Source organism: Solanum tuberosum, unplaced genomic scaffold, assembly GCF_000226075.1.
Source record: "Solanum tuberosum cultivar DM 1-3 516 R44 unplaced genomic scaffold, SolTub_3.0 scf00172, whole genome shotgun sequence".
Lineage (NCBI taxonomy): Eukaryota > Viridiplantae > Streptophyta > Magnoliopsida > Solanales > Solanaceae > Solanum > Solanum tuberosum.
Window position 1 is genome coordinate 1,231,493 of NW_006239095.1, and position 7,844 is coordinate 1,239,336.

At 28.7% G+C, this 7,844-nt stretch overlaps 1 long non-coding RNA gene across 1 annotated transcript; it reads left to right on the forward strand.

Moving 5' to 3' along the window:
* Window positions 1–3,748: 3,748 nt before the first annotated feature.
* LOC102597007 (uncharacterized) lies at window positions 3,749–4,816 on the forward strand. The gene is made up of 2 exons (XR_001474247.1): window positions 3,749–3,843; window positions 4,498–4,816. It is a non-coding gene; the product is annotated as an uncharacterized lncRNA (long non-coding RNA).
* The last annotated feature ends 3,028 nt before the right edge of the window (window positions 4,817–7,844 follow it).

A 7,844-nucleotide genomic window follows, 5' to 3' on the forward strand; every position in this document is an offset into this window, starting at 1 on the left:
ATACTCCCTCCGTTTCACAAAGAATGACCTTCTTTCCTTTTTAGTCAGTTTAAAAAAGAATGACCTATTTCCTTTTTAGGTAACATTTTACTTTTTGCTTTCCACGTGACATGTTTAAGACCACAAGATTAAGAACAATTTTATACATTTGACATAACTTTAATTTAGGACCACAAGATTCAAAAGTCTTCTTTATTTACTTAAACTTCGTGCCAAGTCAAATCAGATCATTTTTTATGAAACGGAGGGAGTATTTGTTATTGTAAATCTGTAGTTAAACATATAAAGAGAGGGAGTATTTATAGGATATTAGGATTTACATTTTAGATATAAATGGGAAGTAAGGAATTTGAGGAATTTTTTTTTTTTACCGTTTGGAAATATTAACGTTTGAAATATTAACGTTTGGAAATATTAACGTTTGAAAATAAAGATGACTGTTGGGAAATGGGGCATTGGGCGTTGGGACTTGGGACTTGGGAATGGGAAGGCTGGCAAATTGGCAAGGTTTTTGACTAATTCATTGGCCTTTAATTTCCAAGACAACCCATGCCAATGGCAGGCAGTTAGGCACAAATTGTCAAATACACATTGGGCCTCTACTCTATAGTCTATAACTCTATATATTATATATTTAATAAATTAAGAAAAATGTTGGAATCGGATCGAATCGGAACAGAACCGGAATGAATCGGTACTGGAATATCGGTATCAAATCGTGATACCGTTTTGTTTCGGGTACGGATTCACGCTATCCCATCCCGTCCCGAAGATGATTGAACCGAAATAAATTGGGGTACGTCCCGGTCCGGCTCCCAGCCTTATACACAAGCATCAAAACTGAAGGATTGTTAAATAATAAGATCTAAAAATATTAAGTACTAAACATAAAGTCTTAAATAAAACATCTGAAAATAAGTACTGCAAGATTGACCAAGACTATCTATGTATGAAGTCTCTACTAAATAATTTATTTTCTATTATTAAATAATTGTATTTTTGTAAATCAAACAAATAAAAAATACATAAATTAGATACATAACAAACTAAAATATTTAAAAAAAATTATTTTCACTCTTCACCCACTCTCTTCATTATTTCATCTGGGTCGATTTCTTAACATCCAAAATTTCACATTGATTGATTCACTTTATTTTTCATTACTTTGTAATTATTCACTATTACTTCCATCAATACTTATATCAATAACCATACCTTTTTTTTTTCAACTAGGTGAAACTGTCAACTTATATCAACAATGGTGATTTTAAATTTATGCAAAATCGATATGTTAATTTTTTAGCTTTGTTGTTACTTTTCTTGTTTCACTTCTTAATGCATATTCAGGTATAGAATAAGTAATGTTTGAGGAAGAAGAGACAAGCAGGGGCAGGTGGGGTTTTGAGAAAAGGGTGGAGGGGTTTGAAGAAGAAATATGGGGTAGGTGGGAATTTTTTTTTCATTGTATATATATAATTTATGCTAGTGGGACCATTATTTTCTTAAAAAACAAGATTTAAGATTTTTTTTTCGCTACATCATTTGTTAAGGTGGTATTAAATTCACAAGAAATGAAATATAATATAATATAAAATTCAATTTCATAAAATAAATATAAGTTTTATAATGAAATATAACGGTAGTTTTTTTAAAAACTTTTAATTTGTAGTTGAAATTTAACCAATATTACAAATTTTCATTTGTAGTTGAAACTTGACCAATAATTAATCAAGAAAGAATTTGGACTCTTCTATGATTTGTATTAAGATAATAAATAATTATAATAAACATAATTAAATAATAATTAGAAGAAAATGATGAAAAAACGATATTGTCTAAATGGTAGTCTTTTAATAAAGGATAAAATGTTCAATCAATATTATTAAAAATTTCGTGCTTTTAATATATCATAGATAGATAGATAATGGGAAATATATTAACAAAATTTAATTCGTGAAGAGGTGTAATTATTTTTATAATAATGGGAAATGGATTAACAAGATTAATTTGTGCAAGGGTGTAATTAGGGTTTTGTATTTTAGAAGAAGAAAAAAAAGAAATTTCTCACCCTAGTTCATATTAAGCGAATTCTTCAGAAAAACGTCATTAATTTGAATAAATTTTAATTATTATAGAAAAATATTGCAATATAACATAAAAATTAATTTCACAGAAAACATAGCTATTATAGTAAAATATTATCATGAAAGATTGTTAAAAATTATATTCCTTCCATCCTTATTTACTTGTTCATTTTTTACGTTGCATACTTATTAAAATAATAATAATTGATATAGTAAATTTACCATTTTACTTTTATTAATTAATAGATATTCAAAATCAATTTACTCATTAAATAGGTAATTTTTCCAAAATAAATATTTCCATTGAATAGTAATACCATTTTCCCTCTTATAAATAAGGGAAGAATGAGAGTAAAGTAAAGTATACCTTAAAAGAAACTTTGAAGTCTTTCTTGTTTCCTAAATATTCCTCAAATGGCATCTACCAAAGTTACGATTCCCACCATAGATTTTTGCGATTCTGAGCTTAAACCAAACACTCCACAATGGGAATCAACAAAAGTTCAAGTTTTTGAAGCCTTACAAGAATTTGGTTGTTTTGAAGCAATATATAACAAAGTTCCAAATGAAATTAGAGAGGGCATGTTTGATACTTTAAAAGAAGTATTTGATTTTCCACTGCCCAAATTGATAGAATATAGAGAGAAACCCTTTCATATATATGATGGGCAAATTCCAAGTGTACCACTCTTTGGTAGTGTGTACTCTGCTGATTTGGTCCTCCCAAATAGTGTTGAAACATTTGCCAATACCTTTTGGTCTCATGGAAACCCTAATTTTAGGTATGCATTACTTCTTTTTCATTAATTATAGGGAGTCACGATAGTGTAAGATGCATTAAAAGGAGAAACGTTTCCTAGTAGAATTGTTTCTATTCCTAGGGCTAGAATCAGGAACCTTTAGTTAAATTAATAGAGATAATATTCATTCCATCACTAAAGGTGAAAATTAAGTATCTTATATTGTCCATAAATTTTATATAGAAGAGATGTGAGAATTAATAAAATAAAAATTAAAAACTCACGAGTAAACAAAATAATTATATCTAATTTATATTAATAAAGAAGAGTATTTGATTATTATATTAAGTCAAATGATAAGCTAATAAATCAATATTAACAATCTAATCACATGATTTATATAAAATTGGTTATGGGTATGGGAAGGGAGGGAGGGAAGTACATTTCATTGAGGAACAATGCAATAGTTAGACAGGATTTAACATACTTGAACAAGATATCATAATCTAAAATGATTAAAAATAATTTTTTAATATTATCTACACATCGCGCGAATATATATATATATATATATTAAGTGTATTTCTTAAATAATATTGTATTACTATTTATATAAATTTTGTATGTTTTAATTTTGCAGCAATGTGGCAAAGTCCTACTTCAAGCAACTTATGGAATTAAATGACATGGTTAAAAAGATGGTTTTGGAGAGTCTTGGGCTAAAAAATTACATTGATGAATTCTTGAATTCCAATGTTTATATGTCAAGATTTACTAATTACAAGGTAATTAAAGGTGAAAATGAGAATAAATCAGGATTACCTTCCCACACAGATAGTTCCTACTTGACCATAATTAAACAAAATCAAAATGGATTGCAAGTTCTCTACAAAAATGGAGAGTGGATTGAGCTCAATCGTCAAAATGGACTGCAAGTTCTCTACAAAAATGGAGAGTGGATTGAGCTCAATCATACTTCACCAAATTCCTATATTGTTTTATCAGAAGATGTTTTTATGGTAAGTTATTATTTATTTTTTATTACAGAAGTCAAAAATACACCTAAACTTTTTATTTATATGTATTTTTGACGCTTAACTCTTTATTTTTTTGTGTGTAGGGGTGGTTTGTTGCTATAGTAGAGGAGAATAAAAGAAATAGATTTTTTTTGTATGATTGATTATTCAAGCCCAACTAGAAGCTAAGATTAGAGGAGTTTTGAAGCAACGAAAAAAAATGTTGTGTGTGATTTATAGATATTGATGCAGGCTCGATCCGTGAAAGAAATCACTAATATTTATATTAGATTAGATCGTTTACCTAACTAAACATCCCTTGAAGTACTGCCCTTTCTCCAAACCATATGTGAACGTCAAATATTTTATGCATCAACCTGTCTTTTTTTATTTGGCCCCAACTAACTTCAATCCACATAAATTATTAAATCTTGATATTAGTTGGAATAACATATCTCTTTTCTGAGAAATTGAAAATAATGCCAGAACTATCATAATCTTTTTTTAAAAAAATTGTCTTGTTATTATCTTATTAATTTAAAATTTTCTTTCTTCAGAGGAAATTTAAGTCAATCTTTTTGTTCCTTAATTATTAATTAAACAAATAAATTCTTATACATACTTTTTATGTGTTGATGCTATGAATTAATTATACAGGCATGGACAAATGATAGATTGACATCTGCTCAACACAGGGTTGTAACAACAGGAGACAAAGAAAGATTCTCTATTCAAGTTTTTTCCTTTCCAAATCCAGATTACACTGTGAAGGTCCCACAAGAATTAGTGGATGAAGAACACCCTTTAATGTACAAGCCTTTTAAGATGTCTGAATATAATAAATATATTATGTTAGGTGCTAAAAATGGATTGGGTGTCAAGAATTATTGTGGTCTTTAAAAATTTAGTAGCTATGAAAATTTATTTATGTATTGTTTTGATGAATAAAATGTATCAGATGGCTGGTTGAATATTTTGAATTTATATTTGGATGGTTGTTGCCCATGGTCAGCCATCTGATATTTTGTGTTGTGTTACACTATGTTGTTTTGATGAATAAAACAAATGAGCGGTTGAATATTTTGAATTTATATTTGGATGGTTGTTGCCCATGGTTTTGTATTTGGATGGTTATTGCCCATGGTTTTATAACAGTATTATATTATATCATTTTGATGAATACAACATATGGATATATTTTATTATTTTACGTCATTACCACATTAGTAATTTAAAGAATAAATATACAATATTATATTTTAAAAATAGAATAGGGCACTAGATAGAGTTATTAAAAAAAAGTAAGGTAAAAAGATAAATTAGGATTATTATATTTTAAGCATAGAAAAAATGATGTTTATGAAGGGATAAAGATAATTACGCGACCACACCAAATTGATCATTATTATAAGACTTTCATCATTATATAGCGATAATAATGAAATAAAATAATGATGTGACCACACCAAATTTATTATTGGTTATGAGACTTTTCATCATTATGTAGAGAGAAGAGATAAATTTATGAAAACAATATTACTCCCTCTGTCCTATTTTATGTGGCACTCTTTCCTTTTTAGTCCGCCCCAAAAAGAATGTCACATTACTATAATTAGAAACATTTTAACTTTAAAAGTTTTTTTTTACCCTTAATGAAATGATTTACAATCACACAAATATCTAAGAATTGTTTTAGACCACAAGTTTCAAAAGTTTTCTTTTTTTTCTTAAACACCATGCCAAGTCAAACGATGCTACATAAAATGAAACAAGAAAATTATTTAATATCTCAACAAAATTATTTATATCTTTAATTCCTTGAATAGTCTTTAATTTATTTGTCGTCATTCATCCATCAATTAGTCGTCATGCTATAATATTATATAAATGAGTCTTTATTTCTATTCTTTTATTTATCTATGAGTCATAGATAAATATTAGGATACAATTTATTTTCTGTTATATAAATAATTGTATTTTTGTAAATCAAACAAATAAAAAAAATACATAAATTAGATACATAACAAACTAAAATATTGACATTATAAATAAATATTAAAAGTGTGGCTAAGAAATCTTATTAAATGTCAAATATTGACATTTTTAAAATTTTCCCTTTTTTAATGACATCGTTTATTGGACTAAGGTCCATTCTAGATCCCAGTATAAAATAGTCTAAGTCATTTTTATTTCTTCTATTTATATTTCTATAATTTGTTATCTTTATTTTCATATTTCTTACTTCATATAGTCAATTATTGGGTTCAAGTGGTCGACTAAAAAATAAAAATAAGGCAATTCATCCATTTTCAATTCGTATTAGAGCAAGGTCTTACAATTATTTGTCTATAGTGCAATGTTTGGTTTTAACTCTTCATTAGAGAAATCTATTATTGGAACTTTAACTTTGGTACAAGTCATTGATGAATTAATTAGTCTCCTATCTAGCAATATTTGTCCACTATTGACTTTGCACACATTTTAAGAAATTATAAATAAAAGGGTAATTTTACTATATCACCGTTTGAATATAATAAATAGAATGCCTAGAAAAATGCAATAGAGAAACGAATATAATTAATGACAGAGGTGTAATTATAATATAATAATGGGAAATGGACTAACAAGATTAATTCGTGCAGGGGTGTAATTAGTATTTTGAATTTTAGAAGAAAAAAAATGTTCTATAGTTCATATTAAAACACATAACCCCCCCCCCCTCCCGAACTTGACAGCATAACTTACTTTAGCACATTATCTTTACGGGTAATTATTTACCTCCTAATCTTATTGCAAGTGAATATAATAGCACCTTACACATACAATACCAGTATCGTACTCATGAGTGAAATGCACGCGCGCCACCTAAGTGCCACCTTGGTGCCACATCGATGGCATGCTAGATAATTGAAAAAATATATTTTTCTTTATTTTTACTTTCCCACATCTTTTAAAAAATTTATTTTCACTCTTTACTCACTGTCTTCATTATTTCATCTAACAAGATAAATAAAACAGACTTCTGAAACTCTACTGTTTATCTATGAAGCCTTTAACTGACAAAGATGGAATTCGGTACTAAACCCACGACATCCTAACAACTGATATAACTGAAAGTACAAGTGGAACCCTCCGGAAGCAAGGAGGCTCACCATAGATAACTCGAATTGCATGTGATATCAACGAAGCGCCTATTGATAACCCTAAATACATGTATCTGCATCATGAAATGATGCAGGCTAAATGGCTCCGTACGTGGAATGAACGAGCATGTCAGGGGAATTCTAAAGCATAAACATAGGCTTGAACTTGAAAAGAAGGAAACATACTTACCTCTTCTGAACTCACTCAACTCAACCCAAGAATAAAATACTCAACTCAAAGATAAAATATTCAACTTAGTGAAATAAGGCTCAACTCAATAATAAGATATTCAACTCAGTGAAATAAGGCTCAACTCAATAATAAGACACTCGACTCTTGGTACTCAAACTCTGGATACTCAACTCTGGATACCCAACTCAATATAAAGCAACAATAAGAGCTGCAATATATAGAAAGCTTTTAAAACAGTAGAAAGCAACTCATTGTATTTAAGAATGCAATATACTCAGTTTGTATGCAAGGATACAATATAAAATCTGTTTGTATATGAAAATACAAGTAAAATCTGTGTATATTAAAATACAAATATCTCTGTGGGAGTTTCTCTAACCGACAACCATCACTATGAGCTATGTGATGATATAACGTCTCACCGACACTGCCAGAACTGTCCTATACTTTGCCAGGGTATAAGACCTACTCACTAAGTGCATCCACTAGTCTATGCTAAAAAGCATTAAGGAATCATCGAAAAAGTATGACCATTTCTACCCACGTTGGCCACATGGTTTATGGGGGTTATGAGTTATCTGAACTCTCCCCCATATCGGTGCTCAATACTACTCTCAAAATATACTAGCTCATATGTTTAAAAACATAACTTTTCTGTGGTTTGAGAT